Source organism: Anabrus simplex, chromosome 4, assembly GCF_040414725.1.
Source record: "Anabrus simplex isolate iqAnaSimp1 chromosome 4, ASM4041472v1, whole genome shotgun sequence".
Classification (NCBI taxonomy): Eukaryota; Metazoa; Arthropoda; class Insecta; order Orthoptera; family Tettigoniidae; genus Anabrus; species Anabrus simplex.
This window is the reverse complement of record NC_090268.1, coordinates 193,076,854-193,097,063: the sequence shown is the minus strand read 5'-3', so window position 1 is coordinate 193,097,063 and position 20,210 is coordinate 193,076,854. Positions and strand designations below refer to the sequence as shown.

Genomic DNA, 20,210 nt, shown 5'->3' with positions numbered 1-20,210 from the left:
TTGGTCAGATTCAGAACGGAACGAAACTTAGTCTTGGGAAACCGAATTAAAAAAAGAAACTCTCTGGTAAATCCGACATAATGGCAACAGTTTTTTTTATATCTAAGTTAAGAGCAAAATAAACTGATGTTAGTGAATACGCGCCTAAGTCGACCTCAAAGTTTCTTAGCAAATCCAATTTTGTGCTTATTAAATATAAAAAAGTATTGTCAGAAGTGGGATTCGAACCCACGCCCACAGAAGTGGACTGCGACCTGAACGCAGCGCCTTAGACCGCTCGGCCATCCTGACATGTAGCTCTGCGACTAATATGACTCGATATTGCACCACTGAAACTAAACTTTGAGTGGTGTTATCTTATGTCTTGACGTCACTGAGATTATGTAAGGCATATTCATTCTAATGAACAAAGTTCGTTCGTTCGTTCGTTCGTAATCTGTTTACCCTCCAGGGTCGGTTTTTCCCTCGGACTCAGCGAGGGATCACACCTCTACCGCCTCAAGGGCAGTGTCCTGGAGATTCAGACTTTGGGTCGGGGGATACAACTGGGGAGAACGACCAGTAACTCGCCCAGGCGGCCTCACCTGCTAAGCTGAACAGGGGCCTAGTGGAGGGATGGGAAGATTGGATGGAACAGGCAAGGAAGAGGGAAGGAAGCGGCCGTGGCCTTAAGTTAGGTACCATCCCGGCATGTGCCTGGAGGAGAAGTGGGAAACCACGGAAAATCACTTCCAGGATGGCTGAGGTGGGAATCGAACCCACCTCTACTCATTGGACCTCCCGAGGCTGAGTGGACCCCGTTCCAGCCCTCGTACCACTTTTCAAATTTCGTGGCAGAGCCGGGAATCGAACCCGGACCTCCGGGGGTGGCAGCTAATCACGCTAACCACTACACCACAGAGGCGGACCTAATGAACAAAGTGCGCATGGTATTGTATGTTCCTTACACTTCATATATTGGCCTAATCTTTCTTTCTTTCTTTCTTTCTTTCTTTCTTTCTTTCTTTCTTTCTTTCTTTCTTTCTCTCCTAAACCGTTTACCGTCCAGGGTTGAACTGTCCTAGGGCGTGAGACTTTCGGTTAGGAGGATACAACTGGGAGGTAGGACTAGACTCGCATTCCAGAACACTGCACTTGAGGCGGTAGAGGTGACTCCGCGGTAAAACCAACCCTGAAGGGTACCCTTATAAAATTAAAAAAAGCACTGTCCTTTGTATCGTTCTAATTCATTTCTAGAATGCCCCAATAAGTACACACACGCAATTGTATCCAACTATGAATGACCAAAGTCCAATAATTGCTGTCTATATACAAGTCTCTCACAGCAGGACTGCAGCTGTGCAGTCTTTACGGGAACGGGCGATAATATTTATTGCGTCGGTAGATGCAGAGTGGGTCTCTGTCCATAGGTGGCCGCGGCTGGTCCGTGGTCCGACAGCTCTGCACTCTGACTGGCCAACCGACCAGAGGAAGGGCGGCCACGGCTCTAACGTGGCTCTACGCCTCTGCATTCGGGAGACGTGACAGGGTTGGACCTTACGGCTGGCCCCAAGCGTCAGCTGTCCTGAGAATGGTTTTCCGTGGTTTTCCATTCTTCTGCACTAAGGCGAATGCCGGGACAGGTCCTAGTATAGACCAACACCGCCAACCCCTTCACCTTCTCTTAGCATCTCCTTCACCGCAACAAATCTCCCGGCCTGAGAGACAGCGTCACCATCAAAGAGGGCCGCCTCCTCCTTCAGGGGAGGAATGAAAACGTTTTTGGTAGTAATATTTATTGACGGCTCTACTTTCTTCTTTCGCTCGCACGCTCACTTTCTTCATACACGAGAACTGCACGCAGACAGGTTTGAACACTGGACTGCTGATGTCTACAACACACAATGGGTGTTCCCAGATTCGACTCTAGAGGAAGTACAGTACTCTCACGTTCAACTAAACAGCATTCATACAACACCAACAACACAAAACAGTGCTAGCCAGCACTACAATATCCTTCACAACAACGACATTTAATACTACTCCAATTCTACTCACGATAGCTGTTCCTTCATAGATTCCACGACGGTCTACAGTTCAAGGCAGTTCGCACACAGAACCCCAAGCCAGTACACGACCATACTCTGACTGCGGTGGAAGTCAGTCCTACCGCCGTCAAGCTCTAACCGGTATTCCTACAGTACTCCAGTTAGTACACATACAGTACTCTATGGCAGTACAAGACGATACTCTGACACCTGGGAGACACTGACGTGAGCCTATATTACTGTCGCCCCAGTCCGACTACCGAACTTCAACACTGACTGACTTTTCGCGGCTAGCTTCCTTTTTATATCCTGATGATGGAGTACTCATGGATCGGCTGGAGGAGGAACATTTCCGTTTATAGTTCCAGAAGGTGCATGGGGAAACCAGATGAAGAAAACAATAGAGTGAGCGTCTGTAACTATATCCTCAGGCTGCGAGATCCCAGTTGACTCACTATTTCCCTCCCTGAAATGGAGATACCAGAGAACTGGCACGCGAGGGTATTTTCTCTTCATAGGTGCGTATTTTTCATCCCTAGCAAAGGACAGATATTTAGTGTTCGTCTGCAGTGGGCAGCCCTTGTTCGAGTTAATTATTTGAAAGAGAAGAATGCTACTCTCTTATTAATCTTACTCTTGAACAGAGATAATTCGCTCCCTAATTACTGTTTGCTGTGCAGTAGCTCAAGCGCACAGCTGGGTGTCGTGTATTCGGAAGGCAAGCCGTAATGAGTGTCTCAAGAAGCTTGGGGCCTCCCCTAATTAAGGTCCATGACAAGCAGCGAAAGCAACACGATGACCACGCAGCACTGATGCTCCTCTAGCTTTATTTGAGGTTTTATTACTTTGGCTTAAATTACTTGGACTAGCCGATGTAGAATAAAACGTATTGTTTAAAAATGTTGCCTACTTTTCAAGTTGCGAACGATTTAAAAACTCTGTTATCAGAAGTATTGTTCACGTGAAAACAGCTTTTATGCAGAAGAGGAGATTATAGTGCATACCCACCAACTTAGTGTCGGAGTGAGGATGCTACATGCATTTGTATGGACAGTTGCATTGTACGCCTGTGAAACGTGGTCACTAAATAAAATTGAGAAGAGGTAACAAGAATACTTTGAGATACGGTGCTATCGTAAGATGATAAATGTGACGTGAAGAGACGTCAAATACTAGAGTTTAACACTGAGAACCAACGGAAACCAATCCTACGCACAATTTGCAAACGTTGTCTTGCATGGTGGAGTCACAAAATGAGCCACTTCTCGGCTTCATTGTAGAAAAACATCCACGAGAAAGACTTAGGATTTCCATAAATGTGAAATATTCTTTGCACAATTACTTTTGGGTAATATTGCAACTTTAAGGACGTCAAAAGTTCGCACTCTTGACATTGCAACACATGCCATGGCTGAAAACTGGCTGAGGAAAATTGAAATCTGCACGTTCCAGTGAGCATACAGTACCTAGCGAATTGAAAATTGGTGCCACTTAAAAGAAAATTGAAGTGTTTTATATGATGGAATGAAGACATCTCGAGGTTTTTTTTTCCTATTTTGAATGTACAGTGCTCTGATCGACCGTTGGGAAGAGAAATGGTGGCTATTCCTGTCCACGCTACTAATATAACACGAAACCCTTAAATTGAAGCATTTTTGTATTAAGCATCGGTATATATATAGACCATGCTTTTCCAGTGCGCACAGGGCATCGACGATTCGATTCGATTCGATTTGATTTGATTTGATTTGATTTGATTTGATTTGATTTGATTTGATTTGATTTGATTTGATTTGATTTGATTTGATTTGATTTGATTTGATTTGATTTGATTTGATTTGATTTGATTTGATTATCAACAGAGTTTTTATTTCTCCAATTACAGATGATATAATACATTCAAATAATAACAATCTCGTGGTTTAGGAGTAGCGTGCCTGCCTCTTAACCGGAGGCCCCGGGTTCGATTCCCGGACAGGTCAGGGATTTTTACCTGGACCTGAGGGCTGGTTCGAGGTCTACTCAGCCTACGTGATTCGAATTGAGTAGCTATCTGACGGTGAGATAGCGGCCCCGGTCTAGAGAGCCAAGAATAACAGCCGAGAGGGTTCGTCGTACTGACCACACGACACCTCGTAATTTGCAGACTTTCGGGATGAGCAGCGGTCGCTTGGTAGGCCAAGGCCCTTCAAGGGCTGTAGTGCCATGGGGTTTGGTTTGGTTTTAAATAATAACAATATTAACAGCACTCACTACTACTACTAATTATAACTAAGCAATATATAATATATAGCCTATATATTACAAAACACATAAGGAAGAAATGAAAACAGAAAAGCGTTTATATATTTAAAATTACCGATGGAAGGAAGGAAGTATAACTTTCAGTTACCAAATGCACAGAACAAGGTACAAGGAACACATTGCCTATGAAGCGTCCATAAAATATCTGCGAATTTTACTAGCTGACGAGTGAAATATGTCCACCATCCCGCTAATTTCGTTCAGGGATCTTAGGGCCTGCATAAACCAAGGGTTCCTGTGTGATTCCGTTCTGCACCTGGGTAAGTGAAAGGTGACAGCCTGTCGGGTGTTGCGGGAAGGAACATGAATTGGTAGCAACTGGAGTAAATTGGGACAGTCAAGGAAATTACCGATACACTTGTGTGTGAAACGTGCGTTGACATACCTACGCCTAGTTCTAAGGGACTAAATACACATGTTTGTACAAGACAAATCATAATCTATCGATGACAGCTTGATACCCAAATGTTTTTACTGATCCATTTTGAGAATCTGATCTGTACTCGCTCTAAGGCATTGCTGTGAGGAGATCCACACTTCTCGACGTTTGTGCGTTTTCGTTGGGGCACGTAAAGGATTTCATTCATATAATTGAAAGTTGCCCCTGGTTTGCTACGAGCACAATGTCGACCAAATCAGAATTTAAAATTGCACATTTCCAGTCTGCTCGTAGTAAAGGTACAACCCTTCGGGTTTCCATAACAGTAAATTATAGGCTAACACGGAGGATCGACTCACATTCCTAACTACTGGAGTGGAAGACGTTCACGGCCTTATCCTGACATCACCTTAAGCTAGCAAGTATAGGGAGAGCTACAAAGAGACAGTAATATTACGCTGAATACTTTCCTCTCGATTAAGCGACTGTCTGCAACACAACACAGACTGGAACAGCTGATCAGTAAGACGTCCGACTGCGCATGCATGTTTGCCCCCTTCTACCTCCCCTCTCGCATCGTATGCCTCAACGCTTCTACAGTTCAGGTGGCCTTGATGTACTGGTGAGCGCTTTGGCCAGTCAGAACGCTACATTCTTTGTTTAATAATTTCAAAACATACAGCAAGACATTTTTATGATTTTAAAAGCACTCTGAAAATCGACAGCCCAAGATATTTCGTTAGAATTCTTTACGATGTCAATCTTGTCAGCCGTTCTCTCAAACTCGCGGTAAGAAGAAATCAGCGTAGTGTTCTAAATGTATTGATGTTCTGGGTATTTAAAATAAGCATGTTTAGGAGTTACAGGATCAAATAGGCATTTCATCTCAGTTTTAATTCCTGTGTTGATTAGGTGAAATTTCCTCATGGGAAACATTGTAAGTGCCTACTAGTTAATATTAGGAAAGGTCTTCATTGAAGTAATCACATATACGATTTTGTAAATAAAAGATACAGATCTCTGCGCATGGTTATGAGGGTATTTAGGGGTTGTCGTAAGGATGTAAAGGAAAGAGCATCTAAGTATCTGGTAACACCCTAAATGGAGTATGGTTCCAGTGATTGGGACCCTCACCAGGTTTACCCGATTCAAGAACTTTAAAATATCCAAAGAAAAGAGGCTCGATTTGTTTTGGGTGATTTCCGCCAAAAGGATAGTGTTCCGAAAATTTTGCAAAGTTTGATCTGGGAACACTTGGATAAAGGAGAGGAGCTGCTCGACTAAGCAGAATGTTTCGAGCTGTCAATGGAGAGATGACGCGAGATAACATTTGTAGAACAATGAGTTTATATCACCTTGGCCAGGTATCCTTTGACATAATGATATGACATGGTACAATATGACTAATAAAAACCTTGTTATTATGTTTACACAAGTTATATATGCGTTTAAAGTACGAAAGAATACAATATGAACATAATCTTGGAATTCAAGAGACCGAGCTCGATAGCTGCAGTCGCTGAAGTGCGGCCAGTATCCAGTATTCGGGAGATAGTGGGTTCGAACCCCACTGTTGGCAGCCCTGAAGATGGTTTTCCGTGGTTTCCCATTTTCACACCAGGTAAATGCTGGGGCTGTACCTTAATTAAGGCCACGGCCGCTTCCTTTCCACTTCCACTCCTAGGCCTTTCCTATCCAATCCTCGCCATAAGACCTATCTGTGTTGGTGCGACGTAAAGCAACTAGCAAAAAAAAAAAAAAAAAAAAGGAATTCAAGAGGACAAATTGTGGCAAATATTCATTTATAGCCGCGATGACTTGCACAGACGGTTGAGGCGCTGGCTTTTTGAACCCAATTTCGTAGGTTCGATCCTGGTTCAGTCCGGTGGTACCTGAAGGTGCTCAAATACGACAACCTCGTGTTGATAGATTTACTGTTACGTAAAAGAACACTTGCTGGAGTAAATTCCGGCACCACGGCGTCTCCGAAAACCGTAAATGCTCTTAGTGCGACGTATAGCCAATGACATTATTACAATTCGTTTATAAGAAGTGGAGTTAGAGATTGGGATCATTTACCAAGGGGGATGTTCAATACATTTCCAGATACTTTGAAATCATTTAAGAAGAGACTAGGTAAACAACTGATAGGGAATCAGCCACCTGGGGCATGGCCTTAAATGCAGATCAGTGGTGACTGGTTGATTGATAGGAATTATCCTCAGCTTAGTACTAATGACTTGCGGCTCCGTGAGAAAAGCAACGGGAAATTACCTCATTTCTCTAGTACGCCTCTTCGGTGATGCCCTTGGTATTAGGTCGTATTTGATTTGTTGGGGATCGAACAACCCTTTTGACTGAAGAATAGGCATACACAGAGTACTGTACATCATTTCTGATCAAATGTCACTGAATGATAAACAGAGCTAAGAAAAGTGAAGCCATATTCGTGCAGACCATGAAGACGGGTGGAAGGTAAAGGCTTCCATCATTCGCAACCTCGGCACTTCGTATGGTTGAGTGGTTAGCTCTACGCCCGCCCGCCTTTGCTCATTGAAATTAACAAGGTACTCGTTTTTTGGAGTAAGCTGAGTGAACCCCAGGGCCATATGCACGATCGTAAGTGGAAATCACTTTTATTACATGTCTAAACTTTCTGACCGGGAATCGAACCGAGCACATTTGTATCACCTTATCCAGGTATTATCTGACATAATTATATGACATTGTACAATATTAATAAAACCTTGTCGTTATTTTTACAAAAGCTAAAAATATGTTTAATTTTATTTACGTTTGTAAAAAGGGGCTAGAACAGAAATATAACATTTCATAAAAATCCGTGCCCTGCTCATAATTAATTATTGAATTATTTTAGACACATACGGCACAGCGGCAGACAGGAAGTAATCTTGGCTATTATAATGACAGGCACGTGGTAGAGAATATCTCTAGGCAAGACCATTTCAAGGGCAACTTGTTTTATCTATAGCGAAGGACTCGCACGATATGAAGTCTAGGTAACAACCAACAAGAAGTCTCATTTGTGCATGAGGTGGTTATGGAGCAAGTCCAAAACTGAGGATGGACAGGCTGTAACAAATGACTTTGCTTATATCTACAAGTTTCGTCAGATATTCTGCCGACAACTGGATATCATATTATTGGAATTTTTCTCTTGTTCACGTTGTACTAAAACTTGAAGTTTAATCCCTGTGCCAAAGCACGATAAACAAAATTTATAGCAAACCTCCTGCTAAATTTTCAGGTGTATTATAGAAATGCAAATATTATTTTTTGAGCTGAGTCGACACTGAAAAGAATGGTTTCCTTGTAAACAATATAACATCGTACTGACAGAAGAAGAGTTCCGGGTACGCTGGGATAGCGAGTGACTATTGGTAGAAAGGTTGGGCTGAATGACTCGGTTGGGGCCCTGGCCTTCTGACCCCAACTTGCCAGGTTGGACTGAGTAATCGGCATACATACAGTACATCATTTTTGATCAAATATGAGTAAATGATTTTAAAAAAGCTAAGGAAAATGAAGTCATATCCGTGCTGGCATAGCAAATTCTCCTAGAGGTGGAAGGTAAAGGCTGCCATTATCCGTAACCTGGGCACATTGCAGGGTAGAACGGTTAGCTCTACTCCCGGTCGCCTTTGACCCCAGGAAGTGTTATTTAGACCATTATGTTAATAAGAGGAATTGTTTTTCACTCCGTCTGGTAATCGGTCTGAAGAGATTTCTAAATGGGTTTTCATACGTATAGTATTATCGGTATTTCTGTACGATTCCATAGCGTCACATAAAGATACGAGTGTTGTACGTGGATTTATATACTGTATTAGTTAACGCGCATATGTTGTTATCATAAATAGCTGGTGACATCTAAAAATTTGTATTACGAAAGTTCGCGTGACGGAAGTGTAACCCTAGCAAAATTATCATGACATTATCGAGCAACCCTTCAGGCTGTTATATAAAGTATGGATGATTGGTCAAATAATGTTACCTAGCAACCGTGCAGGCTGTGATGTAAAGTATGGATGGGTGGTCAGGTAATGTTACCTAGCAACCGTGCAGGCTGTGATGTAAAGTATGGATGGGTGGTCAGGTAATGTTATCTAGAAACCGTGCAGGCTGTGTCTTATGGCTGATGGTCATCTGAAATTAGCAGCCGTTGATGGATGGCCATGACTGACAGACATATTTATGATCGTTTGATTTTCACAAAGAGAAAAGTGGTTTATTTTTATCACAGGTAAATTCCAGCACTTAGCTAATATTAGTAAACTCCTCTAGTCTCATCTTAATACAGTATTTAACTTCTTCATCATCATCATCATCATCATCATCATCATCATCATCATCATCATCTGTTTACCCTCCAGGTTCGGTTTTTCCCTCGGACTTAGCGAGGGATCCCACCTCTACCGCCTCAAGGGCAGTGTCCTGGAGCTTCAGACTCTTGGTCGGGGGATACAACTGGGGAGTATGACCAGTACCTCGCCCAGGCGGCCTCACCTGCTATGCTAAACAGGGGCCTTGTGGAGGGATGGGAAGATTGGAAGGGATAGGCAAGGAAGAGGGAAGGAAGCGGCCGTGGCCTTAAGTTAGGTACCATCCCAGCATTCGCCTGGAGGAGAAGTGGGGAAACCACGGAAAACCACTTCTAGGATGGCTGAGGTGGGAATCGAACCCACCTCTACTCAGTTGACCACCCGAGGCTGAGTGGACCCCGTTCCAGCCCTCGTACCACGTTTCAAATTTCGTGGCAGAGCCGGGAATCGAACCCGGGCCTACGAGGGTGGCAGCTAATCACGCTAACCACTACACCACAGAGGCGGACAGTATTTAACTTATCAAGTTTAACTATACACGTGTAATATCATAAAATCAAATGGCTGTCATTCTTTGATAGGGAGTATGTGAACCATACTGTGATCTATAATGTCATAATCATGGATGTCATGCCATTCTCTCAGATACACTTCGAAAATGTGAAAAATTTATTGTTTGTTACGTAGAAATTGAGAAAACTAATGATTTTTTGCTTGTTTGCTTTTGAATATTGTTAAAATCGTCCTATACGTTGACAAGAATCTAAGACCCATTCGGGGAACGACTGGTTCATTTGTGGAAACTAGAAAATATTTTGAGTCTGTTCTGAGAAAAGTCTAGAACTGTGAAGAAAGGAGACCGTGAATTTGGCAAATCTATAAGTTGGGACTGGAGAAGGTAATTTCGTTAAAGGACGTCGAATAGTGGAGGTAAATATGAGGAGATTGGAAATGAAGCTTCTCGTCCATTACTTGTTCTCTGAAGTGAGAACTTCATGTCGAGAATGTTGTTGCATGAAAGTCGATGCTGTGTGTACTCGCAAGGAATAGATGTATCCCGTAGTAATGATTATAATTTCGCTGTTTCATGGCGATGAGGCCCATCCAGGGTCAGTGCATATCATGTTGGCTCGTCTTCTTGTCTCGTCTTCTTGGATGTCAGTTATGTAAACAAGGTCGTTTATTGGGATCTCCAGTGTATTAATACCTGGTAGTATATACTGCTTACAAGAAGTGTTTCAACTATTCTATAAATGTATAAATCCGTGTTCGTAGAATTACTTACAGGAATCAATAAACAGGATATCCAGTTCTTGTGTTTCTAGGAATTCAAACATTCTAAGTATATAGGTATTTTTTTCCTTGTCGGATCCGCAACAGTTCCAACCTCAGGTGTCACAGAAATCCCAGGCACCAGTGCAGAGTTATACTAGGAATATTATTTATTTATTTATTTATTTATTTATTTATTTATTTATTTATTTATTTATTTATTTATTTATTTATTTATTTATTTATTTATTTATTTATTTATTTATTTATTTATTTATTTATTTATTACTTGCTTTGCGTTGCACCGATACAGATAAGTCATATAGCAACGATGGGATACGAAAAGACTAGGAGTGGGAAGGAATAGACCGTAGTCTTAATTTAGGGGTAGAGACTCAGCATTTGCCTGATGTGAAAATGGGAAACCACGGAAAACCTTAATCGGGACTTCCGAGTGTGGGGTTTGAACCCTCTATCTCCCGAACGCAATATTGGGGAAATAAGGAGTGAAGTAGTTTTCCGTTGATTTCCTCACTGACACAGTGAGTCACTGAAGATCTCTCAATATAGCTACAAATATAGAAAAGAATGATTAACCTAATGTGAGATAGATAATGTTAACAAATATATTCTAACGTAGTGTGCTCTAAATACCATATTTTTAGAGTCGAATCTAACCTGAACAGTCTAAATAGCCATTAATAAAATTTGTTTGCTTGTCCTGAAATATTGGTGTCATATAGGTTGTCTGCAAACCATTTCCAGCGTTCTTAATTGCAGCGCTCTCTAGAAGTGAAGTGACAATCTATTGGACATTTCTGAGGCTGAGTTAATATTGTCTGTGGTAAGTACTGTTTAAGCCGGCGCTGCGGCTTAGGGGTAGCTTGCCCGCCCCTTACCCGGAAACCCCGGGTTCTCTTCCCGGCCAGAAAAGTGATTTTTATCTGGATCTGAGGGCTCAGATCCATTCTGCCTACGTGATAACAATTGAGAGCATTGGTGCAAAAACCAGATAGGTCCACTTTTGGTCATAAACGAGGTAGAACATGCATAATATATTATATGATGATGTGAATGTTTTGGTGCATGAACCAGACTTGAATGGACTTATCTGAAGGAAATACGCCTAGTTGCAATCATAGCTGTAGTTGTGTTTGGGGCAAAAATCTGGTCAATACAGGACTTGTCTTGTTTTGTTAATTTTTTTGTTTGTTTACCTGATTAAATGTGTGTTCATTTTAAAAAAATCTGGTAAATCCAGGATTTGTTTTGTTAATTTTTTACAACTGTTTGTTTACCTGACTTAATATGCGTTCATTTTTTTTCTAAACTGTTCGTTCTCACGCGCCTTATACACTAGAGTACCATATTGAAAATATCTTGTGAAGTGAGTGATTGTTTATTTAATTAAATGAGACTATGGTCTTCTTCTTCTTAATTCTCAATCCTAAGATTGGTTGGCAGCAATTCGTCTTCTCCACTCTTCTCTGTAATCCGCTAATCTCTTCATTTCCACATATGAGCCTGTTCCTACGTCATCTCTGATCTGTCTTGCATATTGCAGTCTGGGTCTTCCTCTTCCTCTTTTACCTTGAATCTTTCCTTCTATGACATTAACTATAAATCCATTGTGCCTATAGAGATGGCCAATTAACTGGTCTCTTCTTTTTCTTATTGTTGCTAAAAAGGTTCTTTTTTCACTTATTCGTCGAAGAACTTCTTCATTGGTGAGTTTTTCTGTCCATGAGATCTTTTCCATCCTCCTCCAGCACCACATCTCAAATGCTTCCAAACGTTTGACTATGGTTAGTATGGTCAGTATGAATTTTTATTTTATTTTTCACACACTATGCACACAATAACTACTGACCCCGCTTGAATATCAAACATAAATTTTAGATTATTGGTACAAATATAATATATTGCTTATAGGAAATACATGCTTGGAGCCTCCGTGGCTCAGGCGGCAGCGCGTCGGCCTCTCACCGCTGGGTTTCGTGATTCAAGTCCCGGTCACTCCATGTGAGTTTTGTGCTCGACAAAGCGGAGGCGGGACAGATTTTTCCTCCGGGTACTCCGGTTTTCCCTGTCATCTCTCGCTCCAGCAACACTCTCCAATATAATTTCATTTCATTAATCATTCACTAATCATTGTCCCAGAGGAGTGCGACAGGCTTCGGCAGCCGGCACAATTCCCATCCTCGCCGCTAGAAGGGGGCTTCATTCCTTCCATTCCTGACCCGGTCAAATGACTGGAAACAGGCTGTGGATTTTCATTTCAGGAAACATACTTATGCCTAGTTCCTTTCCTAGCATAGTGCGCAAGACATATGGCAATCATTCAGTGCAATTAGTTTTCAAAAATTCCAAAAAGTTTGCGAGTAACACTATATTTTTAAATTTTCTCAACAAGTGTTATTTTGGACTTGCCTTTTTTCTGCACCAATGCTCTCAATTGAGGACCTATCTGACGGTGAGATTGCGGCTTCGGTCTAGAAAGTCAATTGTAATGGCCGAGAGGATTCGTGATGCCGACCACACGACACCTCGCAATCTGCAGGCCTTCGAACTGAGCAGCAGTCGCTTGGTAGGCCGTGACATGTCGGGGCTGTTGCACCATAGAGTTTTTTCTTAATCAAAAGGGGAAAACACATCATTTTGCTTGTTTTTCTAAACATGGTAAAAATCGTCCACAATGTTAACTAGAACCTAAGACCCATTCCGGAAACGACTGAGTCATATTCGGAAACACAGAACAACTATGAACATGAGGGAGGAGTCAGATTTGCTCGCCCGTCTACGCTAGCCAGTGGAAAAGCGCTAGCGATGTCTAGAAAAATAAATGAACGCGCTGGCGAGCTGTATTCATATCTATTGTATATTTATTTCCGCGCAGGAAATAATTACATATTCAATTGTTTTGTTGATGTTGTGTGACGGTATTGAATCTGGAGTGTTGAATTTTGGTGCATCCTCTATAAGGCAGCGTCTATTCGTGTTTAGAAAAAGCCAGAATCTATTTCTTATTATTATTCTGTTTCATTTTGGCCACTCTGGACCAAGGAATAACAACTACAGTATCCTGGATCATCTTTTGCCTTCAGTGGATTTGATCTTATACCAACACAGCTTCATTCGTTGGCTTATCTCCTTCTTCATTTCTCTGAAAATACCACTTTTGAAGATTAATTTCTATTTCTCCTCAGAATTCTCTGAGGTCTGAAACTAATTGTCTTAAGTGCTTCCTTCTTTGAATGTCTTTCTCACTGATGCCTATTCTCTCTATATCAGTATCTCCATAAACTGGCTGGGAAAATTATGGCTGTTTATGAGTAGTAAATGGTTCGTGTTTTTATCTTCCGTAGTTTCAGAGAAAATGTGCACTGAATTTGTAAAATGTTAACTTTGGTGAATCAGAGTTTAAAGAACAGAATTCCCGGGCTGAGTAGCTCAGACGGTTGAGACGCTAGCCTTTGACCCCAGCTTGGTAGGTTCTTTCCTGGCTCAGTCCGGTGGTATTTGAAGGTGCTCAAATATATCCGCCTCGTGTCGGTACACATACTGGCGCGTAAAAAACTCCTGCGGGACTAAATTACGTCGCCTCAGAGTCTCCGAAAACCGTTAAAAATGTCGTTAGCGGGATGTAAAATAAAATAACATTATCATTAAGAACAACACTACATTCTAGTGCATTCCTGCTCCAAATGAAGGGTTATCTGGATCATCGCCCAATTTCATCGGCTATTTTTCTGTTCGCACTCCTCATATAGCAACTTGCAGTCCTCTCCAACTCAGAGTGAGGCTTTTCAGCACTCCAAAGACTTTCTTGGTCAATCCTTTGAAATGCTGTCACTTCATTCCTTCCGGGATCCATCCCGAGTTTCCTCAAAATTTGACACTTAACTATGGGATTTTCAGCACTAGAACTTTTTCCAACTTTTTACAATTTTAAAACACTTTACCAGTATTTCTTCCCATATTTATGAGATAAATAACGTGATATATCGAAATACAGCACCAAGTCAAATGTGTAAACAAATGAACTGCTATAGTTTTCCCTTCCATATCAAACAGGTTAGTCACCACGCTCCACACAAATATCTGTGTAAACAGGCTGACTATATTAACTGTCGCGAGGTACACCGTGATTCCTGAAGGAGCGACAAATTTAAAATTAGAATTACATTCCTTATTTCTATCATACGTACGCTTCACCACGTCCACTCACCAGTTGCAACGCCCATTTCAAAAATTTCAAAAATTTATACCTCAAATTAATCGGGGAAGTTCTCCTCTATGTTTTAATTATAAAAGCCAATTTTTTCATGCAGCATTTTTCTGGTCCAAGCCCCCTTTATAACCCCCCTAATATTTATGCAACTTTTCCTACTCAACTTACGTGCTGGGTAGATGATGCCTTCGGTTCTTTGAAATCTTATCTATTATTGCATGGAACTCCGATCCCTAGTCATTGCCCAGCAACCTTAACAACTTCCATACCATCACACCCATCACTGAGACTCAGACTTACGAGGAAGCTATATTTTTGCTCATGGAATGGCAGCAGTCAGGGCTACTCATTAGTCATTGCCATAAAAAATATCTGGTAAGACTTTTTCACAATATGCTGGTGTTTGAAGCGTGTGAGGAAGGCGCATTGCTGAAGGGGAGAGAAGCATATAGTTTGCACTTGTAGAACAATATCAGCTATCATTAGTGTTCCAGTCACGTACGGAATGTGTGCCCGAAGCCAATGGGGTGTTTACAAGGCAAAGCAGTGCTCTAATTCGTGGAAATCACTTCAAGAATGCGATTTCTTGCTGCACTTTATTCTGTATCGACTGCGCTAACGAAGCGTGAAAAGACTCGAGTGTGAATGATTGTTATTGGATTGAGCATTCCGAATGCAACTCTTTTTTCTTTCGCTGCCTCCTCATGAAAAGAGTTGTCAGGATTCTTAACCTAAAAAAAACAGCCAAAGAGCACAAACATTCCAATGATCCTATCTGAGTATAGGATTAGCTTAGTGGCTTAGCTGCTACCTTCCCACCCGGAAGAGTGAGGTTCGAATCCTGGTCGATTCAAGGTTGAGATTTTCATCTCAAAAATCACATTGTATCGGGAAGGGCATCCAGCCTTAAAACCTGACCAACACCAAAATGAGCCTGGGTGGTTTCAGAAATTTAAAAAAATGAATTGGCGTACGGCTTTTAGTGCCGGGAGTGTCCGAGAACAAGTTCGGCTCGCCAGTTGCAGGTCTTTTGATTTGACTCCTGTAGGTGACCTGCGCGTCAGAATGAGGATGAAATTATGAAGACGACACATACACCCAGCCCCCCTGCCAGCGAAATTAACCAATGATGGTTAAAATTCTAGACCCTGCCGGAAATCGAACTCAGGACCCCTGTGACCAAAGGCCACCATGCTAACCATTTAGCCATGTAGCCGGACGTTCCAAGCTGAAGGAATTAAGCCCGTGTAGTGGCCATGATCATTAAGGCATCAAGTCAGTATCGTTGGCGTGATCAGCAGGTTCGAGTCCCGTTGGCGGAAATATTTTTACCAGCAGAATGTTGACCGGTAGTGCACGAAAGGTGGTGCTTTGTTATTTCTAATCACTAGGTTGCGTGTCCTGGATTCTATCCCAAACCTCTCTGAAGTGCTCACATGGTGTGAAGGCATATTACGCTGTTGTTTGCTATTCGTCCGTCGAATGGTGACTTTAAGAGTTGAGCAGACCAAAAGATGTTATTAGGCAGCAGCAGTCTATACACCTACATCGGGGTTCACCCTATTCCTACCTTATCATCATCACCATCATCACACACCTAGATGTGCATTAGCATCAGGACACACGTCATTATCAATTTATAGAGCACAGTCAGTGCCTGCTGAAAAGTGAACAAACAATGAGACACACTTGGTCTGATACATTGATTTGTATTCATTTTGACTACGAGCTCATTTGTTCCTGGCAGTACCTTTGTTTATTAAGGTAGGCTGAGTTAAATTTTCAATTTCAGACTCCTCAGGCCATCCGCCTCAAGGAGCTTTTGGCAATTTCTCCATTTTGACGATGCTTGTTGTTTAAAGGGGCCTAACATCTAGGTCATCGGCGCCTAATGGTAAGAAATGAGACGAAATGTAATGACAGTTTAAAATTTAAAAATTCACACACTGTCTAGAACTTGATGATGAATAATAAGTGGATGAATATGAATGTAGAGTAATCAGCGGATCCAACACACAATATTAAAAATAATTCCAAAATCATCCGCTGACCAGAATTCAAAACGTAATGATGAAGAATGAATGGATGAATATGTATTTAAAACAATCAGTGGATCCGACCCGCAATGCCCCACCTTCCCTGAAACTATCTTAAAATAGTAGTAGTACTGACCAAGGGACTGCGTCTTTGATGATGTTTGTTGTCTAAAGGAGTCCAATATCCAGGTCAACGGGCCCTCATAATGGTACTTATCGCTAGTAAAATAGAACAATGGTATTTGTCATGTTGCGGTACTAATCAAAAGTAGCGTAGACTCACGGTGTTCCACACATTATGGCACTACTCACAAATATTGTACATCGCAGAGGTAATGCAGACCTATTGTGTTTCTCACATAATGGTGCCACTCGTAGGCAACGCAAAGCCATGGCGTTCCTCGCCTAAGTGTACTAATTACAGGGACTCGTACTATCCCGTGGTGTTCCTCACATAGTGGGTAGTAATCATAGGCAACGCGAACCCATGGCGTCGTTCACACAGGGGTACTATAATAATAATTTCGTGTGGCAATTTCAAGCCGAGTGCAGCCCTTCTCAGGCAGACACTTTGATGAGGGTTGGCGACACCTGCCATGTATAGGTAACTGAGTGTTATTGTAGTGGAGCATAGTGTTATGTGTGGTGTGTGAGTTGCAGGGATGTTGGGGACAGCACAAGCACCCAGCCCCAGAGCCACTGGAATTAACCAATGAATGTTAAAATGCCAGACCCGGCCGGGAATCGAACCCGGGATCCTCTGAACCGAAGGCCGGTACGCTGACCATTCAGCCAACGAGTCGGACATACAGGGGTACTAATTACAGGCAACGCCCAGACCTGTGGTGTACCTCGAAACGCAGATCCAGGATATCCTCAAACAGATGCTGAAACACCCGAACGAGGGTGTTCCAACCGTACCTGGACAGAAGGAAGCTTCCGTCATAGTGACGGATACTATACACGGGTACTGTAAACCCACAGTGATCCACCCATCTACCCATGGTATTCCTCATAATGGCACTAATCGCAAGAAAAGTCGGCTCATGCTGTTCCTCGTGTGATAGTGGTAATCACAGCTCAGGTCATAGTTCAAAATTCAACATCCCTTGGTCGCCCCTTTTAGTCATCTCTTACGACAGGTAGGGGATATCGGAGATGCATTCTTCGTCTGCGTCCCTATCCACAGGGGGACCACTGAAAAGAGAACAAACGATGAGACACTCTTAATCTGATACACTGATTTGTACTCTTTTTGATCAGGAGGCCATTTGTTGCTGGCATTACCTTCGTTTATTCACGTAAGACAAGCTACTTTCTCAATTTCATATACCCCAGCTCGGTCGTCCCAAGGCGCTTATGGAAATTTTACAATTTTTCTGGGAATGTTGAGGATATGCAGTTTAGTAGGTTCCAAAATCTCAGCTTCTGTGGTGTCGAGGAATATCATCAACCTTTATACATTGGCACACTTTGACTTTACTTTATTAGTTCTGATTACCTCCATATATCTCGATCGTTTATGTACACACACCCTCGGGATTTTATGCTTAAAATTCATTTGTGCTCTTGTGAAACTTTCAAACCCATGAAAACATTAGAAAAAGTGGTGTAAAATTCCCTTGTGCGCAAATTAAATAATCATAAAAATGTCTTTCAACAAATGAAGCTCGAATAGATAAAGATTAACTTATTTGCATCTAAGGATGATACATACATCTGTATGGAATTCGGAGTCGACAAGTGCAGGGTTCAGAGCATCGAAAGGGGGGACTGACTCAGGGACTATGAAACTACCACGGATGAAATAATAATTTCTCTAGAGTGTGATGCGATGAGATTTAGACCTCTTTGATAAAAGAGCCTTCAATATGTCTCTCAGTCGTGGCTATTCATGAATAATTCACATCATAGCCTGCACGGTTGCTAGGTAACATGCCGCCATACATTTTGTATCGCTAATTCCGTGACACAGATTTTCAGATGACACCCCCTCCCCCCATCCCCCGGAGCCATAAGGCATTTATATCAACAGGTTTCCCATTAGATAGAGAAATACCTACGTTTGCGTACGTGTTCCTTTTTTTTTCTGAGTCGCATTCTCTGCGTGGCCCTTTCGGAAATACTGGAAATTATTGACGTCTCTAGGGATGTCGATTGTAGTCTGGTACCAAGTTTCTAACGTGCGTGGAAGTGCATCAGTAATCTCAATAAATCAAATATATTTTAATTTTGTTACTCACCTGCATGCACTTCTACTTCCAATGCTATACACAAATGTGAGATAAGCCTGCATTCTCTATTAAATTCTGTCTAATCAAGGAGATTATTTAAATAAAATCCATTCCTCCGACCTTAAGACGCTATTCGTTCAAAGTGACAGCCAACATTTTGAAAGCAAACATTCTTTTTCGACGTCCTCTTCTATGTACTACAAGTTTTTGAGGTGGGTTTGATCCTGATAAAGAGAATCTTCCCTTGTGGATGAAAATACTCGTAAGGCTGTGTAACGAGTGGAAGACAATCTCCTGCGTATTTCTCTAATGCGATAAGACCCTGGCAAGACAAACAGACCGACGACGGCACTGAGATTGCAGTACAGGTAGATGTACTCTAATGTCTTGACCGCGGAGTGTCGCTACTTAATTAGGTATCCACTTTCTGCTTGCGTGTACTTGTCCAGTAATTTGTAATCGCTCTGTCGACAGATCATAAAACCTCCTACTATCCTGGTGGAGGATCCTCTCCACTACTGCTTTGGTATTTTTAATTAAGCATGAGTGCAGTAATATTTGTTTCACTCCTTGCCCACAGCAATGCATCTCATCTTTCATTCACACATGTTCCAAAGGTTCAGTTATTTTTGTTTAAGTAGTTCCTTGTAGCTCCACATAAGTACTCCAGTACATTCTTTGCGTTCGAATTTCGAAAATTTGCGGTACTAGTGTGTTGCGTTACGCGTACAAACAGAAACGAATTTAACAAAAATGTTGCGTGATACATGAATTTCTTTTTGTCTGTTTGTTTGCCAGTCTGTTTCCTGAAACAAAATCACATCTGAACCAATAGACAGAACTTTACTAAATTTCGCACAAACATTCCGAGATGAAGCCATCACATGGACATTGTTTCATCGACCAAATTTTAATCCAGTATGGCCTAAATTATTGCAAACACATACGATGACCACCTTCCACTAATCGCTGTGTATTTACGAAGTATAGGCTATGTCCTCGTCACAGCAGATATTCCGGCTCGATGGTATTTACCTCAGGCAGCCACAAACCTGACTGACAGTTCGCCTCTCACTTGGTTCCGCACGCTCAGTCAATTCTCAGAGCTGCCGCACTCAGACAGGTTCGAACATAGGGCTGTCGACTAAATCAACACACGACGGCAGTTTCTTGGCCTCATCGAGTGAGTTGGCCGTGCGGTTAGGGGCGTAAACTATGAGCTTTCATTCGGGAGATAATAGGTTCGAACCCCACTTTCGGCAGCCTTGAAGATGGTTTTCCGTTCTTTCCCATTTTCACGCCAAGAAAATGCTGTGGTTGTACCTTAATTAAGGCCATGGGTACATCCCACTCCTAGCCCTTTCCTATCTCATCGTCGCCATAA

At 42.0% G+C, this 20,210-nt stretch overlaps 1 non-coding gene across 1 annotated transcript; it reads right to left on the bottom strand.

Annotated features, from left to right (window-relative positions):
• Window positions 1-207: 207 nt before the first annotated feature.
• TRNAL-CAG (transfer RNA leucine (anticodon CAG)) lies at window positions 208-291 on the bottom strand. Its single transcript has one exon. It is a non-coding gene; the product is annotated as a tRNA-Leu (tRNA).
• Between the last annotated feature and the right edge of the window lie 19,919 nt (window positions 292-20,210).